At 42.4% G+C, this 20,022-nt stretch overlaps 1 protein-coding gene across 4 annotated transcripts in view; it reads right to left on the bottom strand.

Moving 5' to 3' along the window:
• Positions 1–20,022, bottom strand: part of LARGE1 (LARGE xylosyl- and glucuronyltransferase 1) — a 2,030,740-nt gene that overhangs the window by 1,110,616 nt on the left and 900,102 nt on the right. The window lies entirely within an intron of this gene.

Raw genomic sequence — 20,022 nt, 5'->3', positions numbered from 1 at the left:
GCCCCTTATTGAAAAAAATGCATGGAAGTTCCCTGATGCCCTTGCCAATTTTCTCTTAGTCAGTATGAATACCACCTTGAGTTTCCCCTGAAAAGAAGATATTGGCCTAGTGGGACTAACATAGTCAACAACGAGAAAATAAAATTAAATAAATAAATTCAAAGCCATGATAAATGTGCTGCTTGTATTAGCAAGTGACAGCCCTCGCAGACATAATGTTGAAGTTTAGTTGTATCCTATGTTCATGATGGATAACTGTTTTAGTTAGATTCTTGGGGGGGGGATATCTAAACCATTTTCCATACTTGATTTATGAAGACAATGGGAAGGAGATAGTGCTTTTGACAAATCACTATCATTGTGGGGTGGGGAACCAGCATTTGAATAAGCCCACAAATACATCTCTCTATAACCTGGAAAGGTGGGGGGAAGCAACCATCCATCACATTCTTAAGAGTGTATGAATCCAAGGCCTTACAAGTACAAATATCGGGTTAAGGATACACAAACTGAAGAATTTACATCATTTACAGAGTTACATCAGCATTTGTGAAGATAGGTGAAGGCTGCCAGCCTAGCCAGAAAGAATTTTGTAGATAATTCAGTCATTTGTAAATATTAATGTAAGCCACAGGCTTGTTCTCTTAAATGTGAAAAAATGCTGTTAGATGTGGAACTGCAAAAATGTAACCGTGCACTCTGCTGTAAGAAAGCTAAGTCAAGCATTGTATGATAGCCTTTGATGTCAAAATTCGGAGCATATATGTCTAGAGGGAGGCATCCTACCTATTGTTTTAAGACCAGAGTTAATGGCTAGAATTTGCTTAAATAAATGTCCTTTATTGCTCTGGTTTCTGACCAGGTGCAAAGAATGTAAATGTAGTTTCTGTTAGCCTGGGAACAACAGAGAAGTGTGAAGAATGTCATGTGAAGCAGCTCTGTGTTATCAATTTAAAGAGAAAGAATCAGAAAGCTCAGAGCATTTTGTCTTGAGAACATCTTGAGAACATCCAACATCACCATCACTGTCTTGCTCTAGATTAAGTTATTTATAACTGTGTTTTCTCTTGGAAATAGCTAGGAATTATGAAGATTAGACTGTGTGTGTTCCTGCTTTGATGTTAGAACTTTTCTGCTGTATTATTTTAGGTATTTCTCTGTGATCTCTGAACTCTTGACTAACACTGTGTAGTAAGAAGTGTTGTCTAGTGTTTTTATTATTTATTATTAAATATTTTTAAACCTTTCAACTGTAGCTGTTTTGTGTAGAGATAAATTGGTACTTTTCTGTTAATAGGGCAGCAGTCGTCGCCAAACAGAAATTGATATACATTTTCTGAAATAAATGAAATCGATAACTCTATTGTTGTCAATCACAGTCAAAACAAATATAATATGAATAGCAGTGTATTAAACAAATCTACCCCTCCGAAAATTACACATTTCCTAATAACGGTAATGATCGATTGAATGAAACATGTTTACTGAGTAAAATGGGTGTCCTGAGCCATCCTAAAAATGTAACTAAAGCGTAAGTAGTCTTGCAATAAAGTGAAATGCAAAATTAGGATTATATTCACAGTCCTCCTTTACACAGTTTACTCTCTCAGATTGTGGTCAAGTGGACCACTTCCTACAGTACAGTGCAACTCGCTGTTTGGTCTCCTGTCAAATCTTTCAGGCATGCAATGATGAGTAAACACGCGAAAGCACATGCACACATAAATTCTCTGTTTGATTTCCATCCTTCTCAGAATGCACTGCACACACACACCATCATAGGTTCACCAGCTGTCGTATCAGTAAGCTTTTTGGAAATAGTCAGAGACCCATAAAAAAAGTACAGTTTTGTACCTACCATAAATGTAGATGTTCGAGGATTCCCTTGCTGCAGTCCTGACTATTGGGTATAGTCCGCGTCCCAGTCGGCCCGAATACCAGAGTATAAGGCTGACGTCGGTCATGGCGCCTTAGACTGACGTCAGAACGTCAGGGTACTAATGCGCATGACCGACGTCATTTCCTCAGTCTTTTCTTGCCCCAGATGTCAGAAGACCCAAAAAGACAAGTCCCAAAAACAACCTGCACCAAAAAACATGTACAATATATACAACAATATATACAAAAAATATAAGCATGTAAACTCACCTACACAACCACCCCAAAACACAGAGGGAAGGAGGGAGAATTGGACTGCAGCAAGGAATCCTCGAACATCTACATTTATGGTAGGTACAAAACTGTACTATGTTCTTCGCCTTCCCTTGCTGCAGTCCTGACTATTGGGTAGAATCCCAAAGCAGAGGTAAGGGAGGCTGGCAAATTATAAAGTAGCAGGAGCTGACAACATGCCTTGTAAAACAGCTGTGGCAAAACCAGCCCTAGTCTTAGAGTATATAGGCAGGTGATAATGCCTAGAGAAAGTATGCACTGAACTCCAAGTAGCTGCTTCCAGAATATCCTTAGTTGCCACCCCCCTTAGAAATGCTGTTGAAGTGGCAGTAGCCCTAGTGGAATGAGGCCTAATCCCAGCTGGGACCTCTTTGCCATGATGGGAATAACAAAATGCAATGCAAAAGCCAATCCACCTAGAAATAGTTTGTTTTGATACAGGCTTGCCCTGTGAACTCAAAGCAAAAGAAACAAGTAACTGCTGAGACTGCCTAAAATTCTTAGTCCTGCTCAAATAATAACGCAATTGCCTGTGTACATCTAAAGTGTGCAAAATCTTTTCCCCGTTATTTTGAGGATCTGCAAAAAACGTAGGCAAATGAATAGTTTGGTTTAAAGCCACACTAGAAACCACCTTAGGCATAAAGGAAGGATTAGTACGTAATGATACCCTGTCCTTATGGAAAATCAAAAAGGGCTCTACTGCCATAAGGGCCTGCAACTCAGACACCCTTCTTGCAGAAGTAATAGCCAACAGAAAAGCAGTCTTCCATGACAAATATTTCAATTCAGCAGTAGCTGCAGGCTCAAAAGGTTGTAGAGTAAGTTTTTCCAACACAAAATTGAGATCCCAAGCAGGAGTAGGAGCTCTACGTGGGGTCTTATATTCTTTGCCCTCTAAGAAACTGCTTGAACAAAGGATGCGAAAACAAAGGTGGGTCACAATCATAGTGAGCTGAAATTGCTGCAGCATGAATCTTTATGGAAGAGAAGGACAAACCTTTGTCCAATAATTCAGTAAGATATTGAAGAGCCACACTCAAATTAGGCTCTGAAATCTCCAAATTCTTTGCTGTACTCCAAAATAAAAATCTCTTCCATTTTTCTCGTACACTCTCCTAGTACTAGGCCTTCTAGCTTCCATAATCACATTTAAAACTTGTTGAGGAAGTTGAGACCTGCTGTGCTTCAACACAGAATATGCCAAGCTGTGAGATGAAGAGATTGAAGCTTGACATTGAGCAGATGACCGTCCTTCTGAGATAACAGATGAGGAATCAGAGGTAAAGGCCATGGAGGCTTCTTTACAAGACTCCGTAGAAGTGGGTACCAGTGTTGCCGAGGCCAATCTGGAGCTATCAAAATCATCCTTGGCCTGTCTTGTCTGACCTTTAATAATACCTTTGGAAGAAGAGGCAGAGGTGGAAAGGCATAGACATGAAGGTTTTTCCAACTGAAAGACAGAGCATCCACTTTCCAAGCTGTGAGATGAAACCCCTTTGTGCAATACTTTGGCAGCTGGTGGTTTAGTGGAGAAGCGAACAGATCTATGTCTGGAGTTCCCCATGACACTGTCAATTTCTGAAATACATGAAGATCCAGTTTCCACTCGTGGGGATCCATGATTTGTCTGCTTAATACATCTGCTAGGGAGTTCTGTGCTCCTGGCAGAAACCTTGCCTGAAGAGTTAGTTGCAGGCTCAACGCAGTCTCCCATAAAATCATTGCTTGCCTGCATAGAGGATAAGAATGTGTTCCCCCTTGCTTGTTGATGTACCACATGACAGTTGTGTTGTCTGTTAGAATCAACACCTGCCCTGGAAGAAGTAACTCCTTGAAAGCCATCAATGCAAACTGGACTGCTAACATCTCCTTCATGTTGATATGTAGATGCTGTAGTCTGGCAGGCCACTTGTCTTGTATCCATTTTCCATTTAGATGAGCTCCACAAGCAGTGTCCGAGGCATCTGTCGTTAAAATCTGACTCGCCTCTGGCCGGGTCACAGAGAGTCCCTTGTTTAGGTGACATTCCTGAGCCCACCACAAGAATTCCTTTTGAAGGCAAGGTATTATGTGAATGACAGTGTCGAAATCTTGGCAGTGCTGTGTCCATACATTTTGAGATACCATTGCAGCTTCCTCATATGCAGTTTGGCATTGGGAAGCACCAGAATACAAGATGCCATGAACCCTAATGCTTGAAGGACTGTCCTTGCAGTCAGCACGGACTGATGAGATAGTTGATGGAAGTAAAGTGACAGACTCTTTTGTTTGTCCGGGGTTAAAAAGGCCATCTGGGCTGCTGTATTCAGTCTCACACCCAGAAAGCACATGTCTTGAGAGGGTACTAGACTGGACTTTATTTCGTTCACAGAATACCCTAGGCATCTTAGCACTGCTATGACATATTCCAGATGCTGTAGAAGGTCTTCCTTTTCTTGAGCCAGAATCAGGCAGTCGTCCAAGTAAGGATAGATTTGAATGCCTTGAAGCCTGAAGTAAGCTATCACTGGAGCCAGAACCTTTGTGAATACTCTGGGCGCAGTAGATAAGCCAAAGGGCAATGCAGAGAACTGATAATGAAAATCTCCAGTTCGAAACCGCAGATACTTTCTGCAACTTATCCTTATAGGCACATGAAGGTAAGCTTCCTTGAGATCCAAAGTTACCATCCAGTGATCCTTGCCCAGTAGAGGTAACAGTTGTTGTAACGTCAACATCTTGAACTTGGGAATGTCCAGATAAGTGTTGAGGATAGATAAATCCAGAATTGGTCTCCACGTGTTCCCCTTCTTTGGTACTAGGAACAGGCGAGAATAAAATCCGAAGCCCCTTTCTGACACAGGGACTGGCTGAATGGCCCCTATCTGGAGTAACTGAGAAACTTGCTTGAGAGCCTCTTTTCTTTGTGGAGGAGGAACGTCTGGCATGCCTTTGAAAGGGGGCATTGTATGGAAATAAAATCTGTAACCGTGATGAATGATATCCAGCACCCATCTGTCTTGAGTGATTAAATCCCAATTTTCTTTGAAAAGAGACAATCTTCCTCCCAAAGGAGCTGCCAGACGAGAATCCACTGGCAGCTGAAAAGGCAGGTCATTGGTTCTGCTTACGAAAGGACTGACCCCTGCCCTCACCAGAAGTCTGAGCAGGTGAACTGTCTGATCTAGGCCTAAACGAACCTTGAGCCCTGCCCCTACCACGTCTAGACCTACCCCTAGACTGGGAACCATAAGCAGGATATGTCCACCCCTTAGCAGGCCAATTTCTACTAAACTGGAGGCTGCACCTGCAAAAAATCTTTAACAGTCTGCATAGACTTAGCTTTGTCCTCCATTTTCTTTAAAACTGCTTCCACAGGCGGTCCAAACACATCAGACTGTAAAGGAGCATCCAAAATCCTGGTCTTAACATGCTCAGCTAAATTCTGATCCTTCAACCAGGCATGTCTGCGAAGAACAGAACTAGTAGCAGCCACCCTCGAGGAGGCCTGAACAGCATCAAAACCACACTGCAAAGAATGCTTACCCACTTGTTCAGACACATGAACCAAATCCAGCAATTCTTTACACTCAATACCTTCCGCCAAAGCATCCACCTTAGATTTCAATTGTGAAAGGAGATAATTCTGATATTTCAGCATATGAAACTGACAATTCAACGCCTCATGGCTAGAGTGGAAGAAGTATACACTTTCTTACCCCACCTATCCAAAGCCCTTGCCTCTTTATCAGAGGGTACAGGATTTTTAACCACAGAAGCTTTAACACCTTTAGGCCCCTGAGAAACAGTTTCTGGGTCCGCCCTAGGACTCTTAAACAAATACTTATGAGCTTCGGGCACCCTATAATACCTATCAGGCTTAACAGGAGCAGGAGGCAAGGAATCAGGGTTCAGGAAGCCTCTGCAAAAACATCCTCCACCACATTCAACACAGGAGGAATAGCTAAGGGCCTATGCTGGGGTAAAACAAGAATTCCCTAAGCCTTTTCCTGGAATCAGAGTAATCCTGGCCTTCCCATTTAAAGTGCTCCCTCATGGAGTGAAGAGTCTCTGAAAATGAAAAATCCTCAGGAGGGGAAGCTGTAGGAGTGGAATCATCCACATCAGAATCAGAATAAGTAGGAAACTCTTGCAAGTCTTCCACAGAAGACTCTGAAGCCTGTGAACACTGTTCAAAACTATCAAACTCCTGTTCCACCCTAGGCCTCTTATCAGGCGGGGGCATAGAACCACTAATCAGAGTAATCAAATCTTCTGCCATTTTAAGCATATGTTTCTTAGGCACAGAGCCCGAAATGCTAGGAGAAGCACACACAGAAGCTGAACTTGGCCTACCTCTAAAAGAAGCTTTGGCAACAGAAGGAGAGGCCCTAAATAGTGTGGGAAGAGAGGGAAGAGCAGTTATGTGAGAAGACCCCTCAGCCTGGACTACCTCCTGAGAGGGCACATCCTGTAACAGTAAAGTATCTGCCTGAGACTCCATAGAGACTCCTGGCAAAACCTCTGGCTCCCCTGAGTTCTAAAGAACCGACGTCCGGGACTGCCGGTTCCTCACCCCTAGGCTTCACTGTTTTGTGCTTGTGCTTCTTGGATGAAGCGGCCGGAGCATCCGACGGCATATTATAATTGCAACGCTTCCCAAACACTAACCTAGCACAATCAAGCCTCCTCTTAATAGTGCGCTTGTTAAATCTAGCACAAGAGCGGCAACCAACAACGTCGTGCTCAGGCCCTAAACAAGGTATACACAATGTATGATAATCCCTATGCGGTATCTGCTTCCCACAAGAAATACAGTTATTCACTTTTTCTGACATCCGGTTAAATACTGAGGCAAGAACAAACCAAAATGTTCCCCAACGGGGTTACTTAGCCAACTCTGTTTCGGTCTGAAACTCCGTTTCGGAAAATCTCAGAACGCCAACCTGCACTCGCAAAATTGCTTCTGCATCGGACCATGCGGCAAAAAAGACTGAGGAAATGATGTCGGTCATGCGCATTAGTACCCTGACGTTCTGACGTCAGTCTAAGGCGCCATGACCGACGTCAGCCTTATACTCTGGTATTCGGGCCGACTGGGACGCGGACTATACCCAATAGTCAGGACTGCAGCAAGGGAAGACGAAGAACATCTAGGTATACGCACACACAAAACTATGGACCTTGATACGAAAATCCCTGTGATTTCCATTATGATCACTACCCAGCCATTCATTTATTTACTAAGTTGTAACCATTGTGGAATGCAAACACTGAGAAAATTGTGTGCAGTGTTTTTATCAGCCACATTTCATAAACTACTGGCACCACGCTACTTAAACTGTGTTTTGCTTCTGTTTTAAACATAGCTTAAGACGATCGCCATGTAAAGGGATGTTCTTCATTCTATTATTATTACATTAAGAAACATGTCTTAGTAGAAGTGAACGCTGCACCTTATTTTTTACTTGGCACATGGTCGCAGACGAATGGCAAAAGGAAAAACACAACAGGACTATAAAATAAGTAATAGTGACATGTCAGAAAATGAATAGCACTCCAACAAGGAAGACAACATTGAAACCAGCCCAAAAAAGCTGCTCCCCCTTTAATGGAAAAGTGATGATAACTTAAGCTCTAAGAGTACACTGCATGTATATAGTGATACTGTACCAAGTCACTCTAATAAGCTTTGACTGTTCAGTCACACTTACCATTTGGATAATAATATTGCACAGTAATAACTGGACACCCTTTCAGAAGGGCCTTTGGGTAGCTGATATTAGTGGATGGTGGCAGCTGATTTTACCTTTTAGGCTGGGCAAAAAAGGGGCACAGCTGGAGAACCTGTGCCAGCCATCCCCAGGAGTGTCTGTGTGGTTGTATAGAACTCTTATCTCAAAGTGTGTGTGTGTGTGTGTGTGTGTGTGTGTGTGTGTGTGTGTGTGTGTGTGTGTGTGTGTGTCAGTTACTTGGGCAGGGACACAAAGCACTGGTTGGACAGAGAGGCAGCTGGAGGTTTTAGCTTGCCCACTAGGCTGAGATCTGGACCCTACAGTGTGTCAGTGGGGAGTCTTATTGGGGACCTAGAGAGAAAGGGAGCAACCAGCCCCAGACTGACTGTGCTCTCTCTGTGTGCTCTTAATGGAAATTGTACTTTACTGTGTGTGTATTTATTATCCTTTCCATATATGGATGCCCCTCTCACTGGTGTTAGTGGTGAGGATTGAGGCTCCTTGATTGCTGGGTCAGGGCACGGGCATCAAATATTAATTGTTTGGCAGTGGTGAGATATCCACACCACATATTAATTGGTTGGCAAATACTAATTAGCTTGTAGTGGTGGATAGAGTGAATTCCTGTAGCTTCTGTACAGTGATCATTGAAGGTGCTTTGTACTCTAAATCACACAGTGAATACTCAGAGTTCAGATCACAATTGTTTTATTTGTTAGCTTAGTCAGGAAGAGCAGGCAGCATGTCAGCACAGCAGTCAGAAAGCTGACAAGGAGCCAGCTGGCTAAGATATGCCAGGCTAGGGGACTGGTGCATGGAAACTTGACTAAGGCAGACATTATTGCAGCTTTGGTCACGGCTGCATCAGAAAACACCAACCAGGATGACTGGTGGAGATGTAGCACACTCCGAGAATGGACAGCTCAATCTTTTTGCAGAGGATTTAAAAATCCATGTGGAGCTAAAGAGACTTGAGCTAGAGAGACCAGGCATGTGGAAATAGAAACAGCTGAGAGAGTGAGGCATCTAAGGAGTGAAGACAATGAGAAACTGCAACAGTTGCAGGCTGAGGAGAATGAAAAACTGCTATGCCTGGAAGCTGAGGAAAAGGAGAGGCAGAGGCAGCATGAGAAGGAGATGCTGACTCTTCGCCAGAGTCATGGAGGTAATGCGGAAGGGAGTAACTGGACCCCAGAATCATGAAAGGTCAGTAAATTTCTTCCACAGTTTAAAGAGGGGGATAATTTTGGGGTTCCTATTACGTTATCAAAAGATAACGTAATCGATCAAAACTTCGAAATAGCATTTTGAAGATCGCATTGTGGGATCGCAGTACAGTGAGGACTGCAATATTTGTCCTTTCCTCACTGTAGTGTGATCTTGGAGTTGGAATATATATTTAGCGAGGGGTGTGTGGGGGGGCACAGTCCCCCACAATACAAGCTTTGAAATGCTGCCATTTCAAAGTTTTGATAGTTCGATTATGTTATCTTTTGATAATGTAATATGAACCCTAATTTTGATAGTCTCATTCATATGTTTGAGAGGGTATGTAAACAGTATGATGTTGAGCAAATGGTCTGGGTACGGTTCCTGACCCCCTTACTCCATGGTAAAGCTGTAACTGTGTTGTTTAAACTTGCTGATTGTGAGATTATACTGCTGTTAAAAATCACTTGTTAGAATGTTTTAAGCTAACACCTGAGATGTACAGGAAAAAGTTTTGTGAGCATAGAAGCAAGGCAGATTAAAGTGTGTTTGAATATGTTGCTGAACTGAGGACTTATTTTCATAGGTGGGTGAGTGGATGTCAGGTCACCACTTTTGAAGGGCTGGCAGACCTTTTGGTGAGGGAACAAGCCCTTGGCACTTTGCCTGAAGACATGAGGATCTAGTTAGGTGATAGACAATGTGCTACTTCAGATCTGTTGGGGAAGAAGGGAGACCTATACCTAGCAAGCAGGCCAACCCTGCACAGGAAAGGGGCCTCCAGTACTGCTCATGGGTCTAAAGGAACCCATGGTGGGCAGCACTGACTGCTCCAACAGAATCTGCCAGTAGCAGGGGAAGCCAGTAGCCCAGGTACATGTCCAGAACCAAGGGTTCAATGTTTTGAATGCAACCAGTGGGGCCATGTGGCATACAGATGTCCACGGAGGCAAGGTGGGGAACAAAAGGTGAGAGCCAGTAAGTAGGAAAGACAAAATGTCAATAGTAGGTTGTCTTGGGACAACAGGGGTACTGAACTACCATCCTGCAGATGCCCTGATAGGGAAGGATTTGGATGAGGCAGTACCATGTGCTTATGCAGTTACACAAAGTCAGCCTAGGAGACAAGCATGTGGGTCTGGTAGCCTGGGGGAGACCCAGACAAACTGCATACTTTTGCAGCCAAGACTGGTGAGGTGGTTACTTCCTGGAGGGAGCTACTCTGTAGCAGTGAAACTGAAGGTGAGCCACAGCTGCTTGTGGATACTGATGTTCCCTTGTATAGAGGGACTGCAGAGGCAGAGGTGAGTAGCAGTACCCAGGCTGACAGTGAGGCACCACTGTCAGAGAATGCCAGACTTCCTGTGGAAGGGGAGCTGGGGAAGGGGAGCTGGGAAGGGTTACAAAGAGAACTGAGACAGGCGCAGCTCTCAGACCCTACATTGCAAGGCCTGAGGAAGGTAGCTAGTGAGGCACCTGATTCTCAAGGGAAGGGGGAATCTGTATACTGGGACAAAGGGTTACTGTATAAAGAGTGGACCCCTAAGGGAGGGCTAGAAGGTGAGAGGGTACAGCAGTTGGTAGTGCCTAGAGCTTACCATCTGGCTCTTCTAGCCATAGCCCATGATATCCCCTTTGCAGGTCATATCGGTATAAAACATACAAAGAGATGTATTATGCAGAACTTCTATTGGCCTGGAATTTCCAGAGATGCAACAGGGTACTGCAGGACCTGTGAGCAGTGACAAAAGGTAGGTAAGGCAGGAGACAAGGTGAGAGCTCCTTTGATGTCTTTGCCTGTGACTGAGGAGCCATTTCAGAGGGTAGCTATGGATATTGTGGGGCCTCTGAGTACCCCAAGTTCCACAGGGAAAAAGTATATTCTAGTGGCAGTGGACTATGCTACATGACACCCTGAGGCAGTGGCTCTGTCCTCCATTGGGCAAATGCTTTGTTAGAGATTTTAGCAGGGTAGGTTTTCCACAAGAAATACTGACTGAAAGAGGTGCCAATTTCATGTCAGACCTGCTGGCTTGTCTGTGGAAGTACTGTGGGGTGAAGCACCTGAAGACCATCCCCCTACCATCCCCAGACTAATGGTCTGGTTGAGAGGTTAAACTCTACAATCATGTCCATGCTACGGGCATTTGCAGACCAGTTTAAGAGGGAGTGGGACAAATATTTGCCCCATCTGTTGTTTGCTTACAGAGAAGTTCCCCAGGAATCCACAGGTTTTTCACCCTTTGAGTTGCTGTATGGGGATAGGGTGAGGGGACATTTAGATTTAATTCAAGATGAGAGGGAAGGTAAGTGTGAATCTCACAAGGAGTCTGTTGTGGCATATGTCCTAAACCTCAGGACAAGGCTCAGGGAACTCATGGGCTTGGCCCAGGAGAAGCTGGCAGAAGCCCAATAACAGAAAAAGGTGTAGTATGACAGGAATGCTCGAGCTAGAGTATGCTGTAGGGCAGCAGGTAATGGCTCTCATTCCTGTCAAACACAACAAGCTGCAAGCAGCTTGGGAGGGACCCTACAAGGTGGTAAGAAAGGTAAGTGATGTTAACTACATGGTGGAACTGCTAGGCAGGAGCATAAATTGTACCATGTTAACATGATGAAACCTTTCCATGATAAGGAGGCCCTTGTGCTGAGCATTTGCAGTGGATCACAGCAAGAGTCTGAGGGAGATTTGGTGACTTATCTCCTCAGTGAAGCTCGGATTGACAGCTCAGTGGAAGGGGTAGCAATGTCCCAGCAGCTGTCTCCTACACAAGTTCACGAAATCTAAGCAGTGTTACAGGAGTTTGGGGACATGTTCACTGGGAAACCAGGGTGCACCCACCTGGTGCAGCACCAGGTGGATATAGGACCCCAAAGCCCTATTAGGTAGGTCCCTTATTGGGTGCCTGAGACAGTCAACCAGACTCTGAGGGAGGAAATACAGGAGATGTTGGAACTAGGGCTGATTCAAAAGTCCAGCAGTCTCTGGGCCTCCCCAGTGGTGATGGTGCCAAAGAAGGATGGCAGCACCAGGTTCTCTGTGGACTACAGGAAATTAAAGTCACACAGAGTCAGATGCTTACCCTTTGCCTAGGACAGATGAGGCTCTAGAGCAGCTGGGTGGGGCTAAGTATCTTACAACCATTGATCTTATCAAGGGTTACTGGCAGGTGCCCTCGACTCCCAGTGCTAAAGAGAAGTTAGCCTTTGTGACTCCTTTTGGCTTGCATGAGTTCGCAAAGATGCCCTTTGGGATAAAAAAAATGCCCCAGCAACTTTCCAGAGGCTGGTAGATCATATCCTAGCAGGAGGGCTTGCCCTTGCTTACCTAGATGATATTGCCATCTACAGTCATTCCTGGCAAGAGCATCTTCACCATGTCAGGAAGGTGCTGGGCAGACTACAGAGGGATTAAGCTAAGCAAATGTCAAGTGGGTATGGCAGAGGTCTCCCACCTGGGACATAGAGTGGGGAGTGGCAAGATCAGGCCAAAACCTGCCAAAGTAGAAGCCATTCAGGCATGGCCTGCACCTGTTACCAAAAAGCAGGTGAAGGCATTCTTAGGGACAGCAGGGTACTACAGAAAGTTCGTCCTCAGTTATAGTACCATAGCTGCTCCCTTCACAGACCTGGCAAGGATGAACAGGCCAGATAAAGTAGTGTGGACCACACCCTGTGTTAGCCAGTCTAGATTACAGCAAAGAATTTGTTGTGCAGGTGGATGCTTCAAACCATGGGTGGGGGCTGTACTTGGACAGATTTCTTCAGAGGGAGAAGAGCACCCAGTGGTTTATCTCAGTCATAGGCTCCAACCCAGGGAGGAATACTATGCAGCTGTAGAAAAGGAATGTCTGACCATAGTGTGGGCACTGCAGAAACTGCAGCCTTATCATATGGAAGAAAATTGTATGGAAGAAAATTCACTGTAGTGACAGATCACAATCCCCTAACTTGGTTAAACAAAGCCAGCCAGCAAAATGCCAAGTTGCTAAGATGAAGCCTAGGGTTGCAAGCATATATGTCAGTGCAGCACGCAGTGGGATTAGCAATGCCAGTGCAGATGGGCTCTCAAGACAGGAATGGGGTAAGGTATACTCGGATAGACCTAGCCCTCTCTCAAGCAACATTTCTCAAGGTCACTTGAAAAACTAGCCTGAATTCTCCAGGTGGGGAGATGTGTGAAGATAGGTGAAGGCTGCCAGCCTAGCCAGATAGAATTTTGCAGATAATTCTGTTATTTGTAAATATTAATGTAAGCCACATGCTTAATGTGAAAAAAATGCTGTTAGATGTGGAACTGCAAAAATGTCACAGTGCACTCTGCTGTAAGAAAGCTAAGTCAAACATTTTATGACTGTCTTTGATGTCAAAATTCACAGCCGATGTCTAGCGGGAGGCATCCTGCCTATTGTTTTAAGACTAGGGTTAATGGGCTAGAATTTGCATGTATAAATGTCCTTTATTGCTCTGGTTTCTGACCAGGTGTACAGAATGTAAATTTAGTTTATGTTAGCCTGGGAACACCAGAGAAGTGTGAAGAATGATGTCATGTAAAGCAGCTCTGTAATATCAATTTAAAGAGAGAGAATCAGAGAGCTCAGAGCATTTTGTCTTGAGAACATCCAACATCACCAGCACTGTCTTGGTCTAGATGCAAGTTGTTTAGAACTGCATTTTCTCTTAGAAATAGCTAGGAATTAGGAAGATTAGACAGTGTTTTTTCTGTGTTGATGTTAGCACTTTTCTAGTATATTATTTTAAGTACTTCTCTGTGATTTCTGAACTTTTGACTAGCACTGTGCAGTAAGTATTTATTGTCTTGTGTTTTTATTAATTATTAAATAATTTTAAACCTTTCAACTGCAGCTGTTTTGTGTAGAGATAATTTACGCTCCAAGAGTACATTGCATGTATACAGTGATACTGTACCAAGTTACTCTAATAAGCCTCGACTGCTCAGTCACACTTACCATTTGGATAATAATATTGCACAGTAATAACTGGACACCCTTTCAGAAGGGCCTTTGAGTAGCTGATATTAGTGGGTGGTGGCAGCTGGTACTACCTTTTAGACTGGGCAGAAAAGGGGTACAGCTGATGAACCTGTGCCAGCCTTCCCCAGGAGTGTCTCTGTGTGGTTGTATATAACTCTTATCTCAAAGCGTGTGTGTGTCAGCTACTTGGGCAGGAACACAAAGCACTTGTTGGATAGAGAGGGTGCTGGAAGTTTTAACTTGCCCACTAGGCTGAGATCTGGACCCTATAGCTGTTCCAGTGGGGAGTCTTATTGGGGACCTGGAGAGAAAGGGAGCAACCAACCCCAGACTGACTGTGATCTCTGTGTGCTGTTAAGGGAAATTGTAGTTTACTGTGTGTGTATTTACTATCCTTTCTCTATATGGATGTCCTTCACTGGTGTTAGTGGTGAGGATTGAGGCTCCTTGACTGCAGGGCCAGGGCATGGGTATCACAGCATTTAACTATTCACACTTGTTTACTGGGATGGTCCAATTGTGGAATGCCCCTTTTCATAAGAGGCCTAGGAAAAAAGCTCCAACATTAAGATCAATAATACAATACACAATATGCATGAGCAATGAAGCAGTAATAGAGGCTCGAAAACACACACCTAATATAGTAGATTCAACATGACACACAGTACATTAAACATGAGCAGGAACTATGTAACAGTACATAGGCTAATTAAACAGGCATAGCATATAGGTTTACAGTTAGGTACTAGGGTAGGTGCCCTTGTGGGGCCTTTTCAGCCTAACCAGTTTCCCTTTTTGTCCTCGAATTAACCTGCCCCAATTGGTTAGAGACCGACCTTACCCATCTCCTGGTCAATAATTATGTATCACCTTAATCAGAATAACTGGGATCATACCAAAGATAATTTGAGGGGACCCATGCATGGGATAAAGCATCTAGGAGCTGCCTCTGCTCATTAGTAATACAGGGGGCAGTCCTTTGGTAAATTTTCTGTTTCCCAACCGTAGCTCCAAGCTGCACTTTAATATGGACAGTGATAAACGTTTTATGTCAATGGGGAGCAGAATTAGGCATAGTCAGGAAAAGAAAAAGGTAAAATGGTTAATAATACATGTTTGGCTCAGTTGATAGTAGACAAGTACGAAAAATATAATTATTGAAGCACTGAGGGTGACAAGTATATTATTCTAGCTTTGAGCAAAGTGCAGGGCCAAGTTTTAGAGTAGGACAGAGTTAAGCAGCACTGAGAGAGAGGGTAGATTAATCTAGCTGGAGGTGAAACAAGAGCAGGACCAAGTGCCCATTAGATGTTGCTTTAGATTCTGTTTAAAGGATTTAAGCATAGTGTCTTAGAGGGAGTGGAATGCTATTCCACATTTTTGAGGCATGGCATGAGAAAAGCAAGTCACCTGCTGAATTGTTAAATTTCATCAGACATTACCATTCCAATGTATGTTTCTATTTAGTATACAGTAAAGAAGAATATTGGCTAGGTTGTGGTATTCAGAGATGTGGATAAGAGTATGTATAATACTCAATTGGAAGTAAGGCAAGCAAGTAAGGGAGTCTAACCAGAGGAGTAGGTTTAAGGCTAAGTGATGATATGACCTAAGTGGTAGGTTACCTGCAAATTTAGCTATTTTGTTACAGCACTGCTCAAGTAGTTTCAGTTGGGTAGCCTAAAGACGGATAATAACAAGGACTCAGTAGAGAAGGTTAGTGAGTAAGCTGTGGTTAGGCATATTTCATCAATGACAGAGTAGCCTGCAAGAAGAGAGCCAGTACAAGGAAGGGAGATGAATAGCAAAATATTGCAGCCCTGAAAATGTTAAAGCAAGGAGTAGAAATGGCATTGCAGCATGAAAGCGCAGCACAGCACAGAGTAGAAATGACTAGCAAAACTAAAGAGGAGGACTAACGGACTGAAAGGGTGTATTCCAAGTGAATACAGTTAGAAAATATGGAGCATTCACAACCTGAGCAGAATTCTAAACTTACTGTCAAGCTAAAACAGAGAGCCTGAAAATGGAGAAGAGAAACGTATTATTAAGGTGGACTTAACTGGATTAGGAAGAATGAAAAAAATAGTATGTGCTCAGAGATCTAGAAACCCATTTTGTCAGTATAAAACAGAAAACTCAAGTAAATGAAGATCTAGATATCCGGTACCTGTAAGAAAGAAAAAAGTAAACTTTTTTTCTGAGATGCACTTTGCAAGGGGACAACAACTTAGGGAAGAGTGCTGGCAGGACAGGGAGCAGTAACTTCTACCTATACACAGGCTGACAGTGTGACAGAAGAGGAGCAACATAAACAAGGAAAGAAATAGGAGAGGGTAATACATACTGCTAAACAAAACAACCTTGAACAGAACCTTCATTATGTCCCTGCTGAGCAAAAATACAGAAACTGTAAGCAGAACAAAGGGGCTTATGTGCATCATGTTCATAAAATAAACAAGAAAAAATGAATAAGGCAGAAATAGCGATTGATACTGGAGACATGTGGCATGAGCTACCTTCCTTAGGAAAGGAGCTACTCACAGAGACCTCAGTACATACGTTGGGAGATGAAGAAGCAGTGCCCTCTACAAGCTGACCCTAGGAAATGCCAAAAATTGCTGACCTTTAGGTAAGCCAGATAAACTTTAAAACAACACAACAGGAAGGTGAGACTGAGACAAGCATGGGAAAAATATAGCTAAAGTTACAGGGGAAGAAACTGAATATATTCCTACTTCTTACCAGTACTTTTGACTTACAAGATTAAATGTACAGTGTAAAGACAGAGAAGAAAGAGTATGTCAGCAAATAGTATCCAAACCTATTGATGTTTGTACAGTCTTATAATAGAAGGCTACTTAGGAATATACAACACTACAGAACAGACTCCAGCAAGGTTTTACTGATCATTAATAATAAAAGAAGTTCATAAGTTGTAAAAATATTGTATAGGCCTGAAAGCCTTAGTAATACCCTGGCTTCATAAATTTTGCTTTGAAAATTTGGCGGCCTAAAAGTCTTATCTTTCTTTTTAACCATTTAATTTACTCAGAGTACTACATTGCCTAGTTAACCTAATACAAATTCTTGAAAGTGCTTGGGTAATAAATACATCTACTCCTCCAGGAAGCCTTATTCATATGTACGCGGAAACTTACATTTTGATATTTGGGTAAGAGATTGTATAAACATTTAAATCAAATACTTTCCAAGTATCATCTTTGAAGCATATGTATGCCATGATTGTTTTACTATGAAACTATCTGCAATGAACTGTAAATAAGTTCACTCTTATAAATCTATCTCAATTGTTTAATGCTTTAACAAGGGAACTACATTTAGTACATGTTCTTTGTACTAATCCGGATTTATCCAATTGGTTCGCAGTATAGAAACAAAAAAGGTGAAAATTGGCTATCACCCCCCCTCCACCCTAAAACAATGGATTTATTAACTGTATATAAAAGGTTGTACGTCAGATCCCCTACGACACATTTCAATAAACATTCACAGACTTCTAAGATGCTTAGTACAAGACACACCCACATCTGACAGGATACACTACTTTTGACTTTGAAGTCATCACATACCTATATAATGATGATGTTACGCTCTAACAAATACTGCCTCTCAACCATATCGATATTCATTCAGAAGTGATCTTGTAACTCCCATTTGTTTTCATACAGCACCCACCCCCAAAATGACAGTCTTACTCTGTATATTTCTGCGAAGGTGTGACATACAATGGCTACCATAATACATTTTATATATGTTGCCCACCAAAAAGCCATATCATTTTAAACGGCAATCATGAATTTTTAGGTACAATATTCCTCCTCACTCCTACTCCAAAATGGCAGCCATCTTCTGTTTACATCTCTGACATTTGATTGTGAGGAAAGTGAAAAAATAATGACCACACAGTAATGTATTTCATCCCCATAGACATGCCTCTCTCCCTCAAACCTGCCATTTCCATGATTGAGTTACATTAATTTTGGAACTGCCCTTTGCTTTCATACATAATCTGCCTCCCTAAAAAAAAAAGTCTGCCATTTTCTGCACACATTTCTGTGGGATTACTGTGAAGGAAATGAAAAGCAGGTTCAGTAATAAATTTCAAAAGAACTATATATACAGCCCTTAAGAAAAAGCCAGATGATATTATGTTCTCACACAATTTGCCTTCCTACCTGCCCCTAAAAGTCAACCACTTTCTGCATACCTCTCTGATGTTAACAAATGATTACAATAATGTATTTCAACTTGCAGATCTAAGATAGATACACTGATCCCACCCCAACAAGCCATGGCAATGAACACTTTATTGTCACTTGATCTCATCCAAAGACTTACCTTCCCAATTGGATAGCAGCTTCTGGTGATCACCTGCAATGAGTGATCACCAAAGTTGTGTAACAAATGCCACTGATATTTCAACTTTTTCATAAAGGGCACTTTACCCTGACCTTGATCATGATAAAAATAAATAAAAAAATGAACAACATAGGTGCGCTCTGTGCTATTACCACTGTTCACTGATTATTTTCTAGCAAGACACCAGACCAACACTGAGAATGGTCCCAGATCATCAGAGTATTTACTACTGCTAGTAGTCTCGACTTGAAAGATTAGAGACTGCTAGGAAAGTATGAAGATCCATCGCCATCAGCAAATAGTCTCGGGTGCTTAGAGGGCATAATAATACAACAGGATTTGGCAACCTATGTTCTGTAACAATGTTTATGAGGCACAGAGGTGAAGTCATGCTAACAAACAACATGACTACTCACAGCTGAGTTAGAAGTCACATTGATTTTCATGGAAGCTTAAGGGTAATTATTTGGCTAGTACAGTCACTGTAAAAGCCAAATAATTATCCTGCTGACATTTGGAAGGGGAGTTTTTTTTTTTTTCATTATTTAAAATCTATTTCATGCTGATTTTCACATAAAAAGACAGGTTAAACCTAGGAATCATTAACACGCATACCAGAAGTACTTCACTGTTCAGCTGAATATTCTCTGCTCCTTCAGTCAAGTAGCTAAAGACAGTACACCTGTTTGTACTGGCTCATCTGAAAACATAGGAAGCTGGACCAATTCTTGTGTTAAAGACAATATTTAGTATTCAGAAATTCCCCATCTTGAAACCATAATAAAACTTAAGGCAAATTCAGTGGTTGTTTTACTTCAGCTTGTGAACTAAAACTTCCAGGAGAGCTACAGCCTAAACGTCACAGACTTCGGTGTTTGATTATTCAAGCAGCTCCAGTGTTTGACTTACTTCTGTTGTTTGAACTAAAACTTTAAGAAGAGCTGGAATTTAATCTTCAGAAAGGTCACTGCATTACTACTACTGCTTCTTTCCAAACATCACCCCCCAGTTAAATAGGAGTCACATTACTACGACCTTTCTTTGTTTATTTATTGTTCTCTTATTACTGCCTACCTGCCATTTCCCTCTCTAGCTTGATTTTTTATGCATAATTTTAATCATCTCTTAACATGTCATTACTATCAATCACGAATCCAGTACTTAAATGGGAAAGTCTAACCATCTCACTATGTCTGATGTCACTATTTTCCATTCTGTCTGCCCCTTCCAATCAGCCATGTTATTACTTCTGTCTACATATCTTTTAGGTCCACTGTAGTCCATCCTATAAATAATCCCTATTGTTATACTCTTGTAAGCTCTATGCATAGTGTCCCTTCTAGATTCAAAACAGGAACCAGGAAAAAACACTACCATATACATTTCCTCCAATATGATTTGTTGTTTCATCACTGTAGCCCCTCCTGTAAAGACCACAGTTAACATTTGTCAAAAGCTAACTAGCTTCTAGTCCAACAAAGGAGTGAGCTTCTACTAACCTTCTTCAGTTTAAACTTCTTAAACTGCATACCTTCCTTTCCTTCAAC

The sequence above is a fragment of the Protopterus annectens genome, chromosome 11.part0 (assembly GCF_019279795.1).
Source record: "Protopterus annectens isolate FY-2018-M chromosome 11.part0, PAN1.0, whole genome shotgun sequence".
Taxonomy (NCBI): domain Eukaryota; kingdom Metazoa; phylum Chordata; order Ceratodontiformes; family Protopteridae; genus Protopterus; species Protopterus annectens.
The sequence above is the reverse complement of the archived record's forward strand: the minus strand, read 5'-3'. Positions and strand labels throughout refer to the sequence as shown.